Source organism: Zonotrichia albicollis, chromosome 8 (assembly GCF_047830755.1).
Source record: "Zonotrichia albicollis isolate bZonAlb1 chromosome 8, bZonAlb1.hap1, whole genome shotgun sequence".
In the NCBI taxonomy this organism is placed as follows: Eukaryota; Metazoa; Chordata; class Aves; order Passeriformes; family Passerellidae; genus Zonotrichia; species Zonotrichia albicollis.
In genome coordinates, this window is record NC_133826.1 from 43,546,849 (window position 1) to 43,569,527 (window position 22,679).

General features: G+C 48.2%; 1 pseudogene; it reads left to right on the forward strand.

Moving 5' to 3' along the window:
• The first annotated feature begins 17,774 nt into the window (after window positions 1–17,774).
• Window positions 17,775–18,794, forward strand: LOC141729973 (olfactory receptor 14A16-like; annotated as a pseudogene).
• The last annotated feature ends 3,885 nt before the right edge of the window (window positions 18,795–22,679 follow it).

Sequence of the window (22,679 nt, forward strand, 5' to 3'; positions counted from 1 at the left end):
TCTGAAAATGCAAATTCATATGTGGTTCTTTAGCTATAGGTAGTTCAGCCAAGCCATGGCAGTTTACCAGCACTGGCAGAAAGTTGGTTTAACACTGCATCATCAAAACTGTTCTGGAGACTTCACAGTCTGCCTTGGAATGGCTGTAGGAGTCAAGTGGACACAGCTTCTGCTGTGAGGATCTTAAAATCCTCCTTACTGCTCTTCCAGACTCTTTAAAGACAAGGTTTATCTTCCAGCATGAGCACAGCTCTGCATAAGCTCATTGACCCCAAAACCTATAGGCATCAAGGCACCCAGCAGAAATCCTGCACATTCCCACCATGCCAGAGAGAAATGGGGCTTATTCTAGGACTGACAAATAGGCAAAATTTTGAGGGGTGAAAGTGGAATGAAAGTAGAAAACTTGAGAAAAGCCTGGTGTTTATAGTTTTGGGAGAAAGGGCAGCAGGACTGTAAGCTGCGTGCTCACCATCTTCTCCTCCAGGTGCACACAGGGATGGAGCAGCCCCAGTGAGTGGTTTCAGGCATTGAAACCACTGTAGACTTGGAATCAATTCACAAGTGAAAATAAAGACAGAAGAATCACAGAACCCCAGACTGGTTTGGGCTGGAGGGACCTCAAAGCCCACCCAGTGCCACCCCTGCCATGGCAGGGACACCTCCCACTGTCCCAGGCTGCTCTAAGCCCCAGTGTCCAGCCTGGCCTTGGGCACTGCCAGGGATCCAGGGGCAGCCACAGCTGCTCTGGGCACCCTGTGCCAGGGCCTGCCCACCCTCACAGGGAGGAATTTCTTCTTAACATCCGACCAAGTACCTGGTTACAGGCACCAGGAACTGTCTCACTCTGCAGCAGGCTGCAGTCAATGTCTGCTGAAATATGACGCACAGAATCCACCACAGGTTCCTCCTGCACACATTGCCTGCACTCCTCTCAGGACACAGCTCTCAAAACCAGTCCCAGAGTGCTCCTGCTGCCCAGGAGGAGATGGGAAAGGGCTGAGCCCTGGCTACAGCCTTGGCAAGAGCTCAGCAAGAGCCATCGGTGTCACCGCAGCCTGAGATACAGAACAGGGAGAGAATTTCTATTTGCCCTTTGAAGCTGAGAAGGGACCAGTTTGTGTCTGAACAGCATTCCTTCACGCCTCCCCATATTATCTAAAAGTAGGAGACTTAGCAATTAAGCAACCCTCAGATGAATAATTGAGGAAAGCTAAAGACTGGAAAGATACCAAAGGCTTCCCTCACAGGACTGCAGAGTGATGCATTGCTTTGGAACTGCAGATGAACCAGGCCACAACCAACCTCATCCTCTGGCCACTATCTAAGAGCCAGGAGGAAAAGACTGGAAGCAAGAAAACACCAGCCTACTACAAGTTTTGCCCTGAAACTCCATTGGCACAGGAGCCCCAGGCTTTCCTGCATGAAGCTTCGTGATTCCCCAATGCTGTTACAGCCACGCTCAGCTGCTGCACAGCCCATGCATCGTTCACTTGAGCAGCCTGAGCCTGGGAACACCAGAGAGTATTATCAGAGCACAGGGAATGCTGCTGTAATTGTTGGTTTGCAATGTTATGTGGATAAATGACCATCCGGGGAAAGAAACATGGTGTATGCACCGCTAATCTACTTAGAATTTGTTGTAAATTAATCATATTGAATATTAAAACTATTCCCTATTCTCATGTTAAAATAACTCCTCAGTATTTTCATCTGATCTTACCAAAAATGATGAAGGTGGACCTTGCTGTCCATCTCTCCCATTCTTACCTCTTGCACTGCCAGGAAAGTGCTAAATAGATGAATTGCCAGCTCCCTGCAGCAGAGAGCTGATCTTCTGGGCCCTGTGACACACAGATGAGGAAGTCAAACCACAGAGGTCTTTGGAGGCTAAAATCCTGTGTCTCTGTGGTGCTCACAGCAGCTGGTGCCAGACAAGAGGTGAGCAGCTGCACAGGTGACCCGAGGGCTGTGGGGAGTTGGAAATCCCACATATTTTGTTCATGTGTCAAATCTGGGCTCTGTTTCCTGTGCTCACCCCATAAACTCCATAGATGAACTCACTAAAAATGGCATCCCAGAGATCCCTGCAGACCAGCTAAGTGCAGATACCAGGTCAAAGACTGGACTCACTTACCTTGGAGATCTTTTCCAGCTTTTGTGATGCCTGACTCTATAAACTGAAGCTGGTGTTTTGCTCATACGGCATTTTTGTCATAGCTTCCGAATCAATCCCTTCAGAACATCAGCTGAACAAGTATTGCTCTCCAGGCAGCTTCTCACACAGTAGAGGGATGGGCAATAGAAAGCACACAATGTTTTTTACAAAGGTGTATTTGTTCTTTTCTAGGACAATTTTGGAATCAAGTGCTGTAGCACAAACATGTTTTTTCAGGTTTACAATAGTCTCTCACCTTTACTGGTTCTGTAAAGCAAATTGGGTGCTGAATACCACTCACACATGAATTAGTGGCCAGCTGGCCAAAGCTTCTCTTTCTTGTCCCCAGCCCAGCTTTAGCCATGACTCTGCACACTCAGAAATCACAGGGCAATGGAAGACTTGTCCTCTTAACAGCAGTAATGCAAGATGACTGCAGATGAAATTTTACATTCTAATTAATACTTGGTCCCCAGTGATGCTCATGAGTGTCCTGGCTGTTCAGAGGTGTCCCACCTCCCTCAAACACAACTGTACCAGCCAGGACATCTCATTTCATGGTCTGTGGCAGCAGAAACGCACTGCTACAAGGCTCTGAGGCCAGTGGGCCGCACTACAGAGCAGATAATCTCCAGCAGGGGTTGGAGGAAGAGTTCTGCTTTGAGCTCACCTGAAGATGATCAATAGCTGCACCCACCAAATTTGTTTTGTTGTTGCCCATCAGAACTAAGGAGAAGAATTTCTCAGGAGCTCCTGCCAACCATTGCCGTGAGCTATTTGAACTCATGTCCTTGTCCCTTTCCCAGGTCTGCTGTGTGAGGAGCCACCTCCACAGTGCTGTCAGACACCCTGGGGCCACCAGCCCCTCGCTGGAAGGGTTCCAGCCAGGTACTGCCAGCTCTGCATGTGCTGGGGATGTCACCTCCTGCACACACACCTCGTAAACGCCCTATAAACCCCCGGCACTGGAGTGGTGCGGGTGCATTACTGTCAAGTTATGTCACTGCTTCCATAATGAAATTATTTCAGTGGGTTGTAAGTCATCTATAAAACTCTCTTTGGGCTAAAACTTGGCATGTGCACATATGCAAACACACTCACACAGCCTGATTTCTGGGAAAGGGTGAGACTGTGCATTACTCCTGAATTCTGCACAGGGGCAGAGGGTATTCTCACGGGGAGAAGCTGCAGAGCACACGCGAGGCCAGTGGGGGAAGGCAGAGACTGCTGGAAATGGGACGGCCACAAACCCACCCATCACTGCCATTGCAGCCTCCTTTCCATCCCCCAGCTCCGGGAAAGGGGGACGGCATCTTGTCTGCACTTGGGGAAGGTGAGTGGAGGGTTGCATGTTTTCCCAGCTCTGTCTGAAACTCGAAGGGTACAGGGACACTTCAGAGTCCTCCTGCATAGGCTGCTTCAAAGGAGGAGTCCTTGGAAGCTCACCGGCACTAAACCCATCCTTTAAACAAGCTTTGCTTTGCAACAGTTTGGATACTCCTTGACTGTTACTGCAAACTGCAGAGGGAAAACATGTGTGCAGTGCCAGGACTGTCCTGGGATGTTGTGTTGTTTCTGTAGAAGTTGGACTTTTCTGTTCTCCCTATCATGTAATGGTTCTGCCCTGGTTATCTTCTTCCCTTGTTCTGCCAGTTATCCCAACTCCTTCCCAGTTGCCTTGGAGACTAATGTATCCTTTCTCAAATCCCTCCCCAGTGCCCTGTCCGTCACTCGGCGCTCCCACCCTTCTCTCCAGAAACTTCCAGCCAGAGCGTTGAGTGATTGGTTCAGGGACCAGGGCCCCACCCTCAAGTTATCCCCATTGGGGTTCTCCCTAAGTCAATCTTTTGTATCCCGCTCCCCTCTAAAACTCTATTCGCCAGAGGGTCGACTCCTCCCCTGTCTCCCTCCCTCCTTAGAAGCTGTTGCAAGCATCTCCCCCCTCCCTGTCCGGCTGTCGGTTCCCCTGGGACCCAGTGAACCTGGATTCCCCACAGCTGGAGAGCGCTCTCTTTTTTCTACTGGCTGCAGCCATAAGCCGTGCCACGTCCCACCGCAAGGTGTGGCTGCTGTCACAGCACAGGGCGTTTGCCTCAGGCGCTGTCCCAAGCCACGGAGATGGGGACAGTGCTGCCCTGCTGCTAGGGGTGCTGGATAGCTGGCCGGGCCGTCCGAGAAGGACAATCCTTGCCCAGCCTGACCGCTTCATTGGGACATGGCTGCTGTTAAAGAGTGTAAATCCCACTGCTCACAGAGGTCCCTCCTGCAGGGCCCTGCGAGCTTGGCACTGTCACAGGAAGAAGAAATCTGCTGCTGGAAGCTGCATCCAACAGTGCCTGCACAGTTAGTGGGAAGAGGGGAGGGATTTTTAAGAAGCATAAAGTAAAGGGGAGCATAGAGAAAAAGGGAGCCTCCTGCTGTCTCTTGAAATCTCCCCCAGCCTGAACAAGCTCTCTTTGGGGCTAGAGACTCCCAGAAGCAGAATGGGGCAGTGCCTGCTGTAAACACAGCATCCTTGTGATGTCTGCAGCTGCAGGTGTTTGTACACTTGATCTTTTGTGATAAACAGTGAGGACATTTCCTTCATACTTACTTTGCAAATCTTCTAGGAAACACACCAAACTCCAGGCAGTCATTTGCTGTGATGTTTTGTTCCCTGAATAACACAAAACTCCACCTTTATGTCAGTGTTCCTCTGGTTTGCTGGGTCAAAATCCACGACTGGCCTGAGGGAGATGAGTCACTTGCCCGGGTGCTTCCACTCCTGCTCCAGCCCTGAGATGGTCCACATACAGAAAGAAGAAATATAGGGAAAGAAGGATAACAATATATTATCGTGTAATCAGGTGATAAAAAAAGGGGAGTGTAATTGAAAGTAAGGGTATATTTCTTTAATTTCATGCAACTATATTTAGTGGTATCAGTGGTTTGAGCATTGCTGCACGTCCTCCCAACTAGAAATTATCTGGTTCCACCTAGTGGACTCAGGAGAATGTAACAGCCCCATCTTTTCAGGGAGGAGGCAGCAGTAGGACCACAGTGATTGTTTCACACAGTAGACCTGAGCACACAGTTTGCTCCAGCTCGGAGCATGGGCTCATCCCAGCCTAAGAACTCCTGAAGGCTAAATTATTAGAAATAGCATTCCCACAGGGTCTATGATGGCTATCATGAGATAATCATCACACATCTGGATTTTTAAGACACAGAGCGTTGTCTGGTGCTTTCCAGTCCCTGGTGACATGACCTAATAGCAACACGTGCCTGGAGCTGCGCTAGTGCAGCACTCTGTGCTGGGGGAAGGAGGCACTGCTGGGCTGGGAGAGCACACAATTGGCAGCCCATGGCTGTGATTTACACTAAGCTGTTTGTGTCTTGTAAATAGATTTCTTTTCCTTCAGTGGTAGGGAGCCAGGAGATGCATTGGTCAGCAGCAGAACAGAGAACATCTTGGCGCAGAACCAGGAGCAGAGGAAGGACAAACCTTCCAGCACAGGGTACTCCCATGGCTTTTGAAATGAAGAGGTGCAGCAAATGTGGAAGGGTAAATAAGGCCAGGAAATCTTTTGCTGTATGAATGAACTCCCTGCTATTTATGATGCAGAGTTTCCAGGGATGTTGCTTTGGAGCTGGGCTCCTGCTGGGCAAATGATTCTTCCCAAACTGAGGTGGGTGCCATGTTGTCATTCCCTGGCTCTTCCTGTCCCTGTCTGGCTGCTCCTCAAAGCTCTGGCTTCAGCCCAATCTTCTGCCTTCTGAGCAGCAAGGTTTAAATGGTCCTTATCATTCAAATGACTTTACTTCAAATTGAAATGATTTGAATATTTTAACAACTGATTAAATCAGCTCTCTCTGATCTAATGGTGTTGGTGTCTGGGAACAGTGCAGCCAGGACTGAGATGCTCAGTACAGGCTGCAAAACCTGCTGGAAAAGCACAACAGTATTTAGGTTGTTTATGACATTTTCCTCCCATTTCCTCATGCTGTTCCTGCACCTGTACTGGGTGGGCGAGGCCGTGCATGCCCTTTGAGCAGAGATGAACTTTTGGGGTCAGCTGCCTAATGGCCAGGAGGTGCCAAACTGTTTGGGTCACTGGTGTCCTCTGCCTGCCCTGCAATTCATTGCCACCATTTCTCTCACCTCTTATTTCTTCTCCCTGGTACCTCTGCCACTACTTCAGCTTATCAAACCTTTTTATCTTTTTTTCCTCCCCTCTGGAAGTTGCCGGATCTTCTCTTCTCTTCCCAAGGAAGTGATGTGGGCTCATTTTCCTTCTCCAGTCTTCACACCTGGTTTGTTCCTTCCATGTGCTGGAAGATGCATTGGCACATGGATGTGGAGAAAACATCAGAGAGTGAACCAAGTCATGTACACCAAGAGAGATTAGATTATGTTATCACTGGGTTGTTTAGAATCATGGAATCAGAGAATCCTTAAAGTTGGGAAAGACCTTCACAAAAATCAATTCCAACCATCAAGCACCACCATCACTATGTTCACCACTAAACCACATCCCAAGTCCCGCATCAACATGTCTTCTGAGGGATGGTGATTCTACCAGCGCCCTGGGCAAGCTGTTCCAATGCTTTACAACCTTTTCCAAGAAGAAATGTTCTCTAATTTCTAATCTAAACCTCTCCTGGTGCAAGTTGAGACCTTTTCCTTTTGTCCTGTCCCTGTTCCCATGGGAGCAGAGCCCCACCTGGCTCCACCCTCCTGTCAGGGACTTGTGGAAAGCCACGAGGCTCCCCCTGAGCCTCCTTTTCTCCAGGCTGAAACCTGGAGAAACTCCAACCCACAGTTTCAGTTGATTCAGAGGAACCAACAGATCTGTTTTAGGTACTGGTAAATGATGCTGGCTGTTCTTAGTAGTAAAAACCAGAAAACAAATGAGATATGCCCAGCAGCTCAGTGTGGTGAGTTGTGTTAGGAAAGAGCCCACTCCAGACTCCAATGGCACAAGCATCAACACCAGATTCTGCCTGGGATAACCTCTGTGAATTCCTCCCTCAACTTATGCAGCTGAAATAATAACTGATCCACATGAACCAAATCTTCACAGTGGGTACGTTTCTTCCCTACTGTTTCCAAAAAAAATAAAACATAAACAGTGAGAAAATATCTCATCTCTACTAATGAGTGGCAGCATGAGAACTCAGCAATATGTTAAGAGAAAATCTCCCTGGTACACTGAATTACATTTTCCTGGAGTGAAGCAAGAACCCTTGTGATTGAAAAACTCCCTTTCCAGACTCAGACATTGTTTTTATAAAGTATTAAAAAAAAGTATAATGTTCCAAAACTCAGCCAGGAAAGCAGCTGCAATAATTCTTCCATAATGCCTCTGAAGTTAGGCTACGCTTAGCCTGAATATTTTCAATCTGGAGTGTATGTATACACAATATTGCTAACATATCCCTGCAGTAGATGTGTGCAGTGTGTGCTGCAGTGCCCAGCTGCTGGCTCTGTCACCCCAGAAACTGCTGCTCCATCCCCACGGGCTGCAGGTCCCCATGGGCAGGGCTGGGGCGTGGGGGCTGCTCCCCTGCACGGCCTGCCATGGATCCCTTCCCGCTGTTCCGGGCACGGCGTGTAGCCAGAGCCCTCGGCTGCTGAGCCCCAGGACAAGGCTGAGGGAATGCACCCACCATTCCCTTTGAGCAGTTCTCTCACGATGTGCTTCAGGATGTATTTTGGCTCATGGCTTTTGTGGTGTCCTGTGGCTTTGTTTTTTCCGCTCAGAGAACCTTAACAGAAAGTAGTTCTGTTGCAGTTGGGCATTTGTCTTGGTGCAGGAAAGACTCAAGACCCTCAATATGAGTGTTCAGCAAGCTCCGCTTATTGAAAAGAGCATTAGACACTTGTACAGCAAGTAATAAGCTTAAGAATATTCTGTAAGCCAAGCGATCTTTTGGTTAAACTATACCATCAACTCTTCCGCATTCCTTTGGGCCTACATTCCCTACTTCCCACATCTCTCTGTCCACTTGTTATCATACCCAGCTAGGCCCAAGGACACTCTATCTTGCAGGTGCAAGACTTGGAATTAGCCACAGCCTTGTACTTTTCCAGTCTCTAGTCAGCTAAAATCCCAACATTTTCCCCGTTTTCTTTTGGAACATGCAAAGTTTTGTGGGCAAACTGTGTCACACTCTTTGCAATACAAGATTAGGCAATTCTAATAACTATTACATTACAAGCAGTATTCTCAGCTAGCAAGGTTTCTCTCTTACAAGGGATCTAAGCCAGGGAGACAAACCAAAAAGGCTATCACTATTTATAGGATATGCTATATGACGGATACAAAAAGGATTCTATGCTGCTACAAGGCTCAAACAAAACTCTGGTGTGCCAATACAACCTACAAAAATAAGCTAAAGGAGCAACATGTGCGCAGTTACCAAAATGGATTGTCTGGTAAGTTTGCTTTCAATTCTCAGACAGCAGATATACTTCAAACAGGAATGCTTGAAGCACTCACAAATGCTTCGGAGTGTCTCTTCTAACTAGAGTTTCTGTGATGTTCACGACAACACTCTGCACACAAGTCATAAAATAAACGTCTGGCATAATCTATCTAACATCACTTACACTTAATAGCACTTAAACTTAAAACACTTTAACTTAAAATATTTAAACTTAACAGAATATAACATCACTTAAACTTTACTTAAACTTAACAGAAATTAAATTCAACAGAACTTTAACTTAGCAGAACTTAAGTTTAACAGACCTTAACCTTAACAAAACTTAACCTTAACAGAACCTAAACAGATTTTCAAATCAACAGAACTTACATGTAAAATCAATTAAATTTAACAGAACTTAACCTTAACAGAACTCAACTGACTTTAAATTCTACATAACTTAAACCCAATATAATTTAAATGTAGCAGAATCTAACTTCACTTAAACTTAATAACACTTAAACTTAACAGAAATGAAACTTAAAAACATTTAACTTTAACAGTATTTAACATTTAATGACACTTAATAGACAACTTAAACTACTTAGCAACGGATAGAACTTACTATAGAAGTAGAATAGAATATAGAATTTACTATAACTTACTTGCAGGCTTAACTCTAAAATACTAAGCTAAAACAACCTTCTTTGTGTGTTTGCTTCAGCATTTTTACACTTGAATGCGCCTAAACATAAGGAGTTTGTTCAAGGTATACCTGTGGAAAAATTCTTTTGAATCCAGTGCTTGCTCCTGCGTCCACCACATCCAGGCAAAGCCCAAAGAATACAAAAAGCACACCTACTACATCTCACTTATACAATCACTTTAACACATCTTTAACATTTTTAAATTTTTGAAAATACAGTTTTAGAGTTTGATGTTCCACCGACTGAGTTATCTGGGCTTCTGATGTTTAAAGTCTATGGTAATACTGGTGATTCTAAGGCAGCATAATGGATGCTAAACCAAATCGGCCGAAATTTGGCCCAGCGCATTCACCATGCTGATTTCTCTTTCACAGTCTCTGCCAGGAAGAACAAAAAAGGTCTTTTTAATCTAGATGAGGAGCATCTTGAAAGCAATGCTCTTCGGTGTCGCTTATTTATTATCACTGGTTTCTTAATTGCAGTAGGGATTTTTTCTTTTGTTTTTCTTTTTTTTTTCTTTTTTTTTTTTTTTTTTTTGTTGACAAGAGTCACATTTATTACGGCTATTAGGTCTACAACTGAAGCTTCCGCGGGGCAGAGGTGGAAAAGTAGCAGCGTTTGGAAGGCCCTGGGATCAGGCCGCAGCTGCTCGTGTCGCTGTGATGCGGTGGGTTAATGGAGCTGCTGCCGGATGCATTTCGGCAGCACGAGTCGCGGCCCCGCGGCGGGGGCCCCCACCACCGTGCTGCGCCCTCTTTGCGCCGTCGCCGCTGCCGCTTCAGGCTGCCAGCAGGGCACAGCGGGCCCCGCCACGGGCTGCCCGCCCACCGCTCAGTTCCACGCACCCAGCCTGGCCGGTGCGCACCGCACCGCACCGCAGGCACAGCACCGCCCGCCTCGCTCGGGCTCCAAGGCTGTTCGTATCATTGCTGGCTGAGCGCCAGCCGGCCGCACTGAGTTTTGCGTGCCAGAGACACTGTCCGTGGCGGCACCGGCTGAGCCGCGCAGCTATGTCTGGAGTCTGTTAAGGTGCAGTTTGTTTAGATTGCCAAATCGAAACTAAGGCCCCTGCCGGCCGTGGGGTGGAGGGAGAAGTGCTTGCGCTGGAAAAGCGCTCTGGTCCTGCGCCGCTTGTGTTGGAGCGGGCGAACCCCCCGCGCTGGGCTTCTTGTTTCCCGAGACTTGCCGGCAGGCTGACTCACTGCGTGCGCCGCACGCAGCGCTGCACCTCAGGCGGCGCGGGTCGCTCCCCCCGTGGCGGCTCCGCTTCCCCTGCGGCTGCCTCCGTTACCGCCTCTGCAGTGCAGCATCTCAGGCGAGCCGCCTGGCGTAGCTGCTCCCCATGGCGCAGCGCCCATGCCGAGTTCGGAGTGGCTCAGCCCCACAGGCGCCCCGAGCCGCGGCTGCTCCCGCCATCGCTGCAGGGTCGCTGGCCCACTGTGCGTATACTTGCAGTGCCAGAACCACAACGCACATTTTTGCAAGTCTATATGCAGCAATCTCGAGAATTCTCTTCCCAAGTCGACAGTCTATAGTCCCCGCTTTTCTAAAAAGCACTTAAAAATGATTATATGCCGCTTTTCCCTGTATTACCTTTTAACTTGTCATTCATTCAGCGCGCTGCAGCCTTTCCAGGATATCTACGGCATTCAGTCAGCTGGACTCTCCTGTGAGGTCGCCAGGGCACCGCAGCTCGCCCTTTGTCCTTTATCCAGGACTCCCATATGGGGTCGCCTGAAGGCAGGGCCTGCTTTTTGTGCCTCCCAGGCTGCGTCAGGACTGACACCCAAATACTGCACCGACCGTGGCTCGCAGGCCCAAATCTTCTGTAAAGTCCATAGGGTCTGTAAGGTCTGTAGAGTCCATAGGGTCGCTGTTCGGGCGTCATTGTTGCAGAATGAGGCTCTAAAGTTCAAACTTCCTTTAGGTCCCTGTTCGGGCAGCCATTTGTTGCAGAATGAGGCCTTTGTCGAGGATGAGCCATTTGTCAGTGAGGGGAGACTCGGACACTCAATATGAGTGATAAGCAAGTTCTGTTTATTGAAGAGAGCATCAGAAACTTATACAGCAAATAATAAGCTTATGAATATTCTGTAAGCCAAGCGATCTATTGGTTAAACTATACCATCAACTCTTCCTCATTCCTTTGGGCCTACATTCTCTATTTCCCACATCTCTCTGTCCACTTGTTATCATACCCAGCTAGGCCCAAGGACACGCTATCTTGCAGATGCAAAACTCAAACTCGCTGTGTTCGGTACTTTCCCAGCTCCTGGTCGGCTAACAAGCGAATGTCTACATGACCTCTGTCATGTAGCCATTTCTCCACATTAACCCTTAGGGGAAAATTGAAAATATACACTCCACACTCAGTTAGAAGTATCCTAAGCAAAAAGGCTGAGAAATGGCTCACTGATTCCTGTATGTTAAATATGAAGCCATCTTAATAGATAATGATTTAGAGGTAATTGTGAGTAACCAACTCAACCCTGCCCAGTTTTTGTATGGAGAAACAGATGAGGAACCAATACATAACTACCTAGAGGTTATAAACTATCAAACTAAAGTAAGAGGGGACCTAACAGATTAACCACTCCAAGGTGGAAAACGATTGTACATCAATGGATCTTCATGGGTAATAAAGGGGCACAGGATATTGGGGTACGCTATAGTGCATGAAGGGTTTGTAGTCATAGAAAAGAGAAAGTTACCTTGCAACTGGTTAGCCCAAAGTGTGAGTTGTATGCCCTAAAACGAGCTCTGGAAATATTAGCACAGAAAAAGGGAACAATATATCCAGATTGAAAATAAGCTTTTGGAATAGTGCATGCCTTTGGAAAATTTTGGGAAGAGAGGGGACTATTCAATTCAAGGGGAAAGGGACTGATTCACAAAAAAATTCTTTTAGAAGAGTTAGAAACCTTACAATTACCAGAGAAAGTAGCAGTGGTGTATGTTAAAGGGGTGTATAAAAAAGAGGCAACTGAGGAGGAGGAGTGAGGGAACAATTAGGCTGATCTAGAGGCTAAAAATGCAATTGAATCAGAGACAAAAAAAACTAATTATAGTATTAACACCCAAGAGAGAAATGCAAAAAGTCCCTGTATTCAGTGGGACAGAAGAGGAAGAACTCCTTAAAAGAGGACCAAGAAATATAAAAAAGAGAAGTGGAGATTACCAGATGGGAGGCAAATGTTTAATAAACTCCTGGCCAGGACAATGCTAGAAGGTATACATGGAACAACACATTTGGGTACACAAGCACTAAGTGATCAATTTCTAAGGGATTAGGACTGCATAGGAATTTTCAGAATAGCTAAGCAAGTAACTGAGTGGTTTGTGGTATGTCAAAGAGTGAATAAGAAAATCATGAGGAAAACACCCAGAGGAGGGCGAGAACTACCCTTACAGCCCTTCTAACACATCCGAGTAGACTTTACTGAGCTTCTCCACATACAATGGTGGAAGTTTTTGCCAGTGATGGCAGATCATGTGACTCACTGGGTAGAGGTGGTACCCACTGTGAAAGCCGATGTCAATGTTGTAAGTAAAACAAGTCTATAATCAATCATTCCCTGACATGGGATGGCAAACAGGATTGATTCAGAAAAGGGAACTCATTTCACATCAAAAATATTGCAGAAAGTTGTTCAGGCCCTGGGAGTAAAATAGGAATTACACACTCCATGGCATCCACAGAGTTCCAGTTGGGTGGAAAGAATGAATCAAACTCTTAAAAGAGCTCTAGTTAAGATAATGATTGAAACCCAAATGCCATGTCATGGATAAAATGTCTCCCTTTGGCCTTATTAAGAATTAGAACCCAACCCCAGTCAGATCTAGGGATGTCACCCTATGAAATGATGTTTGGGTTACCCTTCCTGATCTCACCCCAGAAGGTTGCCACCTATGAGGAAGGGGAAGCCAATGCCAAGAAATAAGTTATGTCTATAGCACAAACCTTAGAAGAGCTAAGACATAAAGGGGCAATTCCTCAAACTGCCACCCTGGATTTAAGAATCATTAATATTAATCCCAAGGATTGAGTGATGATTAAGTCATGGAGAGATCAGCCTCCAACTCCTCAGTGGGAAGGTCCCTTTCAGGTACTGCTCACCACTGAATCGGCCGTGCCAACTGCAGAGTGGGGATGGACCCATGCTAACAGAGTCAAAGGCCCAGTAGAAGAACCCAAAGAGTGGACTGTAACATCCAGGCCGGGTGAAACAAGATTGACTCTCAAGCAGAGACTGAGACAACCAGAAAAACACCAAGACGCCCAAAAAGTAGAGACAAGCTAACACCAACCAGCTCGAGAACTGTCTTCCTGTTTTAATGGGTGAGAATTAGCAGCATCTGTTGAGGGGAAGTACACAAAGGACTGTAAAAGGTAATGGGACAGCTTCTTTAAGAAAATAAGACAAAGGAAGGAGGGCAAGACTGGGTTGGCCCCTTTGTTTGCTACCAAGAAGGCTCCATAGCCCTGCTGCCAGTAGGAACCATTGTAGGCATGGTAAGGTAGGGACAAAAGGCCATACTGGACCTCTATCATTCCTCAGTTGTCTTTTAATTCAAGAGGGACTGGAGGGCAGGAACAAGTTGGCCTCTGTACTCACCCCTAAGATACACCAACTGTGGGTAGCAGCCACATAGGCACGGTAGATGGGAGTCAAAGCCATACTGGACATCTGGGATGCCCTTTTGTCCATTCCAAATAAGTGTGTCTAAGGAAAACCTGAGATTTTTTTTCTCCTGTTCCCACTATCCTTGCCCACATCAACAGATGCTGGTATGACTCATTCAAGAGACAGAGAAAGTTTTTATTTAATTGTTCAAGCAAAATGACTTAGAGAAAAAGTAAAGGGGGGCTTGTTATAGATGAGTAATCCTATGGTTGATTCACACAATTAAGGGGTGAATATTAAATATATGTTAAGAGAAGGTTTGTAGATGTATAGTTATCCTTCCCCTCCCCCTTTCATTGTTATAACAGGATTGCCTCAGTATTCAGGGCATTTGGGAGGGTTGGCGTGTTACTATGGCAGCACCTGACCTCCAATCAAGGTGTAAGACAGTGATCTCCATCACTGGACAGTGAAGAAGGAGTGGATTGACAAGATTTTGTGAGGGGCTGGAGGTATAAAAGACAGAACATCCATTTTGGAGATAAGCACATGGTGACTGAATCCTTTGCTCCTGGTGTTGTATTCATTTCGTTATTCAGTCTTCTGTTCTATTTTGATAAGGACTTAATAAAGCATTTAAATTTTTGAAAGTGAAAATTGTTTCTCGCATGGGGTTGGGGAATGTGAGGCAAGGTTGTCCAGACTGGGTCAGCTATCAAGGTAAAACTTCTCTGACCTGGCCAGACCTCCTTAGGAGAGACCCTGGATCAATAGCAATCACAGAATGCTGTAACCACCTCTTGTATAATAAGAACAGCAGTAAAGAACACCCTTTAAGATAGGATTACATATTTCTTAGAAGCTCATTGAAATATTTCTCCATTACTGTAAAAGGAAATATTCCTAATGAACTGCTCCAGACCAGAGGGAAATCAAGGCAGAGCCGTGGTTTGTCAGACTTGCTTGATCCTAATGAGCCCTGTGGTGCATTTGGAGCTGAGACCTGTAAGTTCAGGCTTAGGGGGAATAGCAGAAACCTTTCCAGGAGTCAAAGTCAGAAGAAAACAACAAAGTGTCTGAAAGCATGAATCGGTCTCCCTGAAGTCCCCAACTCAAGTTTCTCATGGACTCCTTGAAGGAGAGAATTGGACGCCAGGATTGCACAAAAACCTCTCAGAGATTCAGAGTGGAAAGGAAATTCCAAAGTACTATAAAAACCTTGAGTATCTCAAAGCATTAATGAGCCCTACTGAATGTCAGTACAAAGCTCTCAAGGGACTCATTGAAGCATAAAATTGGGGCCATGATTGCACAAAACTCTCACAGAGTCTGTATGAAAAGGGCAACACCAAATACCTTAAAATAACTGAAGTACCTTGAATCATTAATGAGCCCACTAAGTGTCATTACTGCCAAAGGCTCTCAAGGGACTAATTAAAGCACGTAATTGGAGGCTGTGACTGCACAATCTTTTTCATAAAGTATATATCAAACGGGAAACACCAAGTACCCTAAAAAACAGAAGTACCCTGAAGTATTAATGAGCCCCACTGAGTGTTGTTACTGACAAAGCCTCTCCAGGGACTAATTAAAGCAGATAATTGGAGGGCGTGATTGCACAAACCTCTCAGAGACTCCAAGGCAAAAGCCAAACCCAAAGTCCTTTGAAAAACCTGCAGTCCCTGGGAGCATTAAGGAGCCCCCAGGGCCATTCCTGAGCAAGACTCCCCAGGGACTCCTTCCAGCAGATCCTTGAGGCCACTGGGATGTGGGCTAGGGGGGGATGCTGAGGGCAGGACAAGGGGCTGACAGTGCCCAGCCTGGCTGGGGCTGTACCAGGAGGCCCCAGGGCCTCAGGACAAGGTGTCTCCTCCCAGCCCTTGGTGGCACAGACTCTGCTGTGCCCCAGGGCACCAAGGCTTGGCTTCTCTTTGTCCCCTCCTGTCATCACTGCCTCCAGTTCTCTGCTCTGCCTGGGGCCTTAGGACATTTTCTCAGTTGTGTCTCTCAGTGGGACCCATTAAATGTCCAAGAAACTTTGGAGTTGGATTCTGACTTGGAGTTCTGGAGAGGTTTCTTCAGCTCCCTCTCAGGGACTGATGTTCAGGGCCTGAGCACAAAGCCCCAGAGGCTCATTAAAGTCCTTGTGCTGTGTCTGTGCTGCTGAGCTGGGCTGGGCTCCTGGCACAGAGGCAGCTCCTGGTAACCAAGAAGAGCTTCAAAAGCACATTTCTCTTGATGAGCAGCTCTTCTGCCAGCCCAGCAGGGCTGGGGCACTGCCTGCAGCCACCCCGGGCACAGCACAGAGGCACAGAGAGCTTCAATCAGTCAGGGCTGGGAAGGTGCTGAGAAGTGCCTGGGGCAGAATCACTGCCAGCCCTTGGCACAGGAACCTCTGGCTGCAGGACAATGCAGCTGCAGCTCCTGGAGTGATCTCCTAAAGCTGGAACATCCCAATGCCTACAGATTCTGTGAGTACAATTTCTGGTGCAGGGGAGGTGAAATGCTCATGAAGGTCTTACATGCTGAGGGGTTCTGATCAGTCATAGAATATTTCCATGTCAAGGATTTTGATAAAATATAAGAAATTTCTTAAGACTTTGCATTCACTTTCCTACTATTGGAGAATGGCAGGGATGGGAGGTAAATAATAAAGGATGATTATAAATTTTGACAATTGCCTGTAATATCTGACCTGGTAAATTTAGTGATCAATATGTTCACAGGAGATCCCTAATGAGCTTTCTGCCCCTCTTCTGCCGATAGACAGCACCAGCATCACCTTTGCTGGACCCATCAGGCTCAGTCTGAGCTGTCCTTTCTCCAAGCTGCAAACAGAACCTGCCCCCAGCCAGTGCCCTGCAAACAGGCAGGGTTCTGTCAGGCCAAGGAGAGTGCACAGAGATTTGGGGTCTGTGAGTGCTAGCAGGGAGACATCAGGCACAGGGAAACACCTGCAGGAGGAAAATCTCCAGGAAACAGAGAGAAGATCAGGGAATGAGAGGAAACAAAACCCAGCAATGCTGTGGCAGGGAGAGGTTAGAGATGCCCACAGGATCCCCTCCAGTGCAGCCCCTCCCTTGAACAAGCCCCCTCCCTCCTGTCCCCCAGCCAAGCCTCTGCCCTCAGGGTCGGGACTCCAAGGCGTGTGCAGGCAGAGCTGCAGCAGAGCCGTGGGGCAGCTCTGCAGCCCCGGGCCCAGTTCCCTCTGCAGAGCACAGGGCTGGGAGCAGCTGCCCGGCACTGGGGGCCCTGGCAGGGGGCACAGCTGGCTCAGGGTGATGCTGTCCCCAGTGCCCGGCTCTGGGCAATGCTGTCAGTGCAGGCAGGGAAGGAGCTGCATCTCCCTTCATCCAATGCCATCATAAGGACACTTTGAAGTCTCCCTGAGACTTCTGTCCAAGCTGGGAGCTTCGGAGCTTCAATCCAGAATGCAAACCGCTCCTAGAGCACCTCTGAGTTATAAGATTGGTGGGGAAAGGCAGAGGTGTTCTGACACTGAAAAGGCTGCTGGGTTTGTGAAATGATCAAGGTGACTCCTTGGCTACAAATGTGGAGCTGGGCTGTGGTGGATCCATCTGCTCTCAGCAGGACCTGGTGACATTTTAGGGGAAGCACGGGAAGGTAATCACCCTCCACCTGGAAAAGTTTAAAGCCCAAAGAAACTCAGGTGAGAATGAATGACCCTCTCCCCTAGTTTCCACTCATCACTTTGCCTCCCAGAACTTGCTCTGTTCTCCCTGCGTGGAGTAGAAATGCAGAGGGTTTCTGATATCCAAGAACACAAGGAGAGATATGGGGGAGCTTATAAAGAAAACCTCAGTACTCAAAAATCAAAGCTTGTGTCTCTGTTTTCCAGGGCAGGGTATATGGGAAATGGCTGTGGTTTTGATTACAACTATCTCCCCTAACTCTTCACTATCTATTCCTCCATGAACAGGTCCCCATGCCCAGCCCCAGCAAATGTTGAACAGCAGCTCCATTAGGCATTTCCTCCTGCTGGCACTGGCAGACACGCAGCAGCTGCAGCTCCTGCACTTCTGCCTCTTGCTGGGCATCTCCCTGGCTGCCCTCCTGGGCAACGGCCTCATCATCAGCGCCGTAGCCTGCGGCCACCACCTGCACACGCCCATGTTCTTCTTCCTGCTCAACCTGGCCCTCAGTGACCTGGGCTCCATCTGCACCACTGTCCCCAAAGCCATGCACAATTCCCTCTGGGACACCAGGGACATCTCCTACTCAGGATGTGCTGCACAGCTCTTTTTCTTTCTCTTCTTTATTGCAGCAGAGTTTTCCCTCCTGACCATCATGAGCTACGACCGCTACATGTCCATCTGCAAACCCCTGCACTATGGGACCTTCCTGGGCAGCAGAGCTTGTGCCCACATGGCAGCAGCTGCCTGGGCCAGTGCCTTTCTCAATGCTCTACTGCACACAGCCAATACATTTTCCCTGCCCCTGTGCCATGGCAATGCCCTAGGCCTGTTCTTCTGTGAAATCCCCCAGATCCTCAAGCTCACCTGTTCACACTCAAATCTCAGGGAATTTGGGCTAGTTGTGTTTTCCATCTCTTTAGCATTTGGCTGTTTTTTGTTCGTTGTTTTCTCCTATGTGCAGATCTTCAGGGCTGTGCTGAGGATCCCCTCTGAGCAGGGACGGCACAAAGCCTTTTCCACCTGCCTCCCTCACCTGGCTGTGGTCTTTCTGTGTGTCAGTACTGGCATATTTACCTACCTGAATCCCCGCTCCATGTCTTCCCCATCCCTGGATCTGTCAGTTTCAGTTCTATACTCGGTGGTGCCTCCAGTCCTGAACCCCCTCATCTACAGCCTGAGGAACAAGGAGCTCAAGGCTGCAATGTGGACAGTGATGACTGGATGTTTTCAGAAACATTAAACTGCTGGCCAATTTCTGAAAATGACTTTTAATAAAACTCATCTTTGATACTTCTTGTTGGTTTGGTTGTGGAGTATTTTATCTCTTGTTTTATTTTTTCATATTATCTACAAAGAAATGTCATTGTTTGTGCAATTTCTCATTTTGTTTCTCTCCTCCTTCCCTGTGGCCACAGACTGTGTCAATGAGGGGCTGTGCTCCCGGTGACTTTAAAGGAACCAAAGGATCCCCCAGCAAAGTTTTCTGCAGAGATGCCCTTTTGTTGCCTTCTCTGGAGCTGCAGCAGCAATGTCTGTGTGCAGAGCTGGGGGCAGATCAGTGCTGGCCCAGCAGCTCTGCCCAGCAGCAGCAGCACTTGGTGTTGCCAGTGCTGCTGCCGTGGCCCTGCCCCGCTGCCCTGGTGGCCCTGGTGTTGCTGCAGGGCCTGAGTGCTCTCGGGGCCGGGCACAGCCCTGGGGGTGGCAGTGCCGGGGCTGCAGCAGGGACAGGCCAAGTAATATAATTAATTTGTTATATAAATAATTTGAAATATAAATAATCTTTGATAGTTCTTTTGGCTTTGTTCTTTTTTCCCCCTGTGTTTTGGTTTTTCAGTATTGTCCATAAAATAAAATAATTGGTTTCCCATTTCTCATTTTGTTTTCCTCTGCCTTCCCTGGAGCCATTGACTGTGTCAATGAGGAGCTGCAGTGATGGTGGCTTTAATAGAACTAAAGGATATCCCAGCAGAGTTTTCTGCAGAGATGCCCTTTTGTTGCCTTCTCTGCAGCTGCAGCAGCAATGTCTGTGTGCAGAGCTGGGGGCAGGTCAGTGTTGAGTACAGCAGCTCTGCTTCTGCTGGCCACTCTATTCCTGATCCAGACCAGGAGCTATTGGTCTTCTTGCCCACCTGGGCACACTGCTGGCTGCTGTCCAGCCTGCTTTCCATCAGCCCCTGCAGGTCTCTTTCTGCCTGGCTGCTGTCCAGTCACTCTGTCCTCAGCCTGTAGTGCTGAAGGGGTTGTTGTGGCCAAAGTGCAGGACCCAGCACTTGGACTTGTTAAACCTCACCTTGTTGAATTTGGGCCCTGGATCCAGTCTGTCCAGGGCCCTGTGCAGGGCCCTCTTATGCTCCCAAAGATCAACACTCACATCCAGCTTGGTGTCATCTGCAAAAATATACTTGGTTCCTCGGGGCTCATCAGTATCAAAATGGCCTCTTGATTACACCAGAGGCCCTGTACTGTCACACTGGTCTCCTTTGTTCCATGGGGCCCCAAAATGTGAATATGGACTCCTTTGTTCCATGGGGCCCCAAAATGTGACAGTAGAATCCTTGGTTCTGTGGGGCTTCACAGTGTCACAATGTTCTCGTTGGTGCTGCAGTTCCACAGTGGCCCCTTGGTTCCATGGGGCCCCAGAATGTCACAATGGCCCCATGGTGACATGAGGTCCCACACTGTCACAACTCTCTCTGTGGTTCCACAAGTCCCTTCAATGTCACAATGGACTCCTTGTTTCCATGAGGCCCAGCAGTGTCACAACGTTCTTCCAGATTCCTTGAGGCCCCATCATGTCACAGTGGTCCCTTGGTTACGCAGGATCCTGCAGTGTCACAATGTCCCCTTGGTTCCATGAGGCCCCGCAGTGTCAGAATGGCCCCTTGGTTCTGCTGGGCTTTGGAGTCCCCCAATGGTCTCCTTTGTTTTGCAGTGCCAAAATGGTGAAACCCCTTGGTTACACAAGGCCCTGCAGTGTCACAGTGGCCTCTGTGGTTCCAAGAGGACCCAGAGTGTCACGATGCACTGCCTGGTACCATCTGACCCCACAGCACCACATGGGACCCCTGGTTCTGGGGGGCTGCAGTGTCACCATGGTCCCCTTGGTTCCATGAGTCCCGGCAGTGTCACAATGGCCCAGAGTATCCCAATCATCCCAGAATGACAGAATGAACTAGGCTGGAAAAGACCTTTGGGATCATCAAGTCCAACCAATGCCCTAATACTGCCTGGTCACCCAGACCATGCCACTAAGTGCCACTGGAGAGTGACAGGGACTCTGCCACCTCCCCCCTGTCCAGCCCATTCCAATGCCCACTCACCCTTTCTGTGAAGAACCTCTTCCTGTTGTCCAGCCTAACCCTCCCCTGGTGCAGCTTAAGGCTGTGTCTTCTTGTGCTGCCCTCCAGCAGATCCACACTCACACCCAGCTTGGTGCCATCTGCAATTTGTGAATGGTGGACTCGATCCCCTCCCCCAGATCATCAGTGAAGATATTAAACAGGACTGGGCCCAGCACAGATCCCTGGGGGACACCACCAGTGCCTGGACACCAGCTGGGTGCAGCACCATCCCCACCACTCTCTGGGCCCAGCCTCCAGCCAGGTCTTAAATCTCCCAGTGAGGAGGGAACCTGCCCAAGCCGTGGCCTGCAGCTTTTCCAGGGAATGCTGTCAGAGACAGTGTCAAAGGCTTTGCTGAAGTCCAGGCACACAACATCCACAGTCTTTCCCACATTCACAGGGGGGTCACCTGTAGGCTTAAGATATCGCGTTATCTGGGAGATCTCACGATATTACGCCTAACACCTCTCCCTTCACCGTTGCCCTGCAGTTACCTCCTGTTATAAATAACCCCTGTTGGCAGTTAATAAACACCATTTCACTATCCACCACATTGGTGTCAGCGTGTGTCTTGGTCTGTGTGGCAGGGGTGCTGCGACAGAGCCGTGCTCAACCTAGGACACCACACCATAGACCCTGTAGTGGCGGCAACAGTCACCTGGTCATAAAGGAGACCAGGTTGGTCAGGCAGGACCTGTCACCCCTAAATCCACACTGGCTGGCCCTGATCCTTCAGCCATCCTGTGGGTGTCCTGTGATGGCACTTAAGGTGATCTGTTCCATAACCTTGCCAGGTACCCAGGTCAGGCTGACAGGCCTGGAGTTGCCCAGCTCCTCCTTCCAGCCCTTCTTGGGGATGGGCTCACCTGGACTGGCACCTCCAGTCCTCTGGGACCTCCCTGCTGAGCCAGCACTGATGGTAAATGATGGAGAGCAGCCTGGGGAGCTCATCCACACCTCCCTCATCCCCCTGGGGTGGATCCCATCTGATCCCATACACTTGTGAGCATCTGAGTGTCTCAGCAGGTCACCAGCTGCTTCCTCCGTGATTCCAGGGGGCTGTTTTGCTCCCTGTGCCCATCTACCAGCTCAGGAGAACACTTGTTCTGAGGACAACCTGTTCTAATATTGAACATTGAGACAGACAAGATGTTAAACAGTTCAGCCTTTTCTTTATTTACTCTATTCTCTACTCCATCCAATAAAGAGTAGAGGTTCCCTTTATCTGGTGTTTTGCTACTAATCTATTTATAGAAACATTTCCTATTATTTTCCACAGAAGTGGCCAGATTAAGCTCTACCTGAGCTTTCACCTCTTTCCTTTTCTTTCTGCATTACCTAACAACATCCTTAAACACTTTTTAGTTGCCTGTTTGTCTTTTCAAAATGATGCATCCACTTTTTTCCCTTAAGTTCTTACCAAAGACCATGGACAGCCAGGCCAGTCATTTTCCTCACTAGCTCATCTTTGGCCACACTGGGACAGGCTGCTCCTTCCCCCTTAAGATTACTTTCTTGAAATGTGTCCATCCTTCCTGGACTCCTTTGTTTTTACAGGCTGTTTCCCTTTAAAATATCAGTACCTGATTTGGTACTCCCCAAATCTGCATCCTAAATAGGCCAAATCTCCCTTCCTAATTAAAGTGCAGAAATTTTGTTGCTGCCCCTCCTTCTCTCACAGAACATGGAAAACTTTATTATTTCATGGTCACTGTGCCCCAGACAACCTCGGACCCCCACATCTGCCACCAGCCCTTCTCTGTTTGTGAACAGCAGGAGACAGA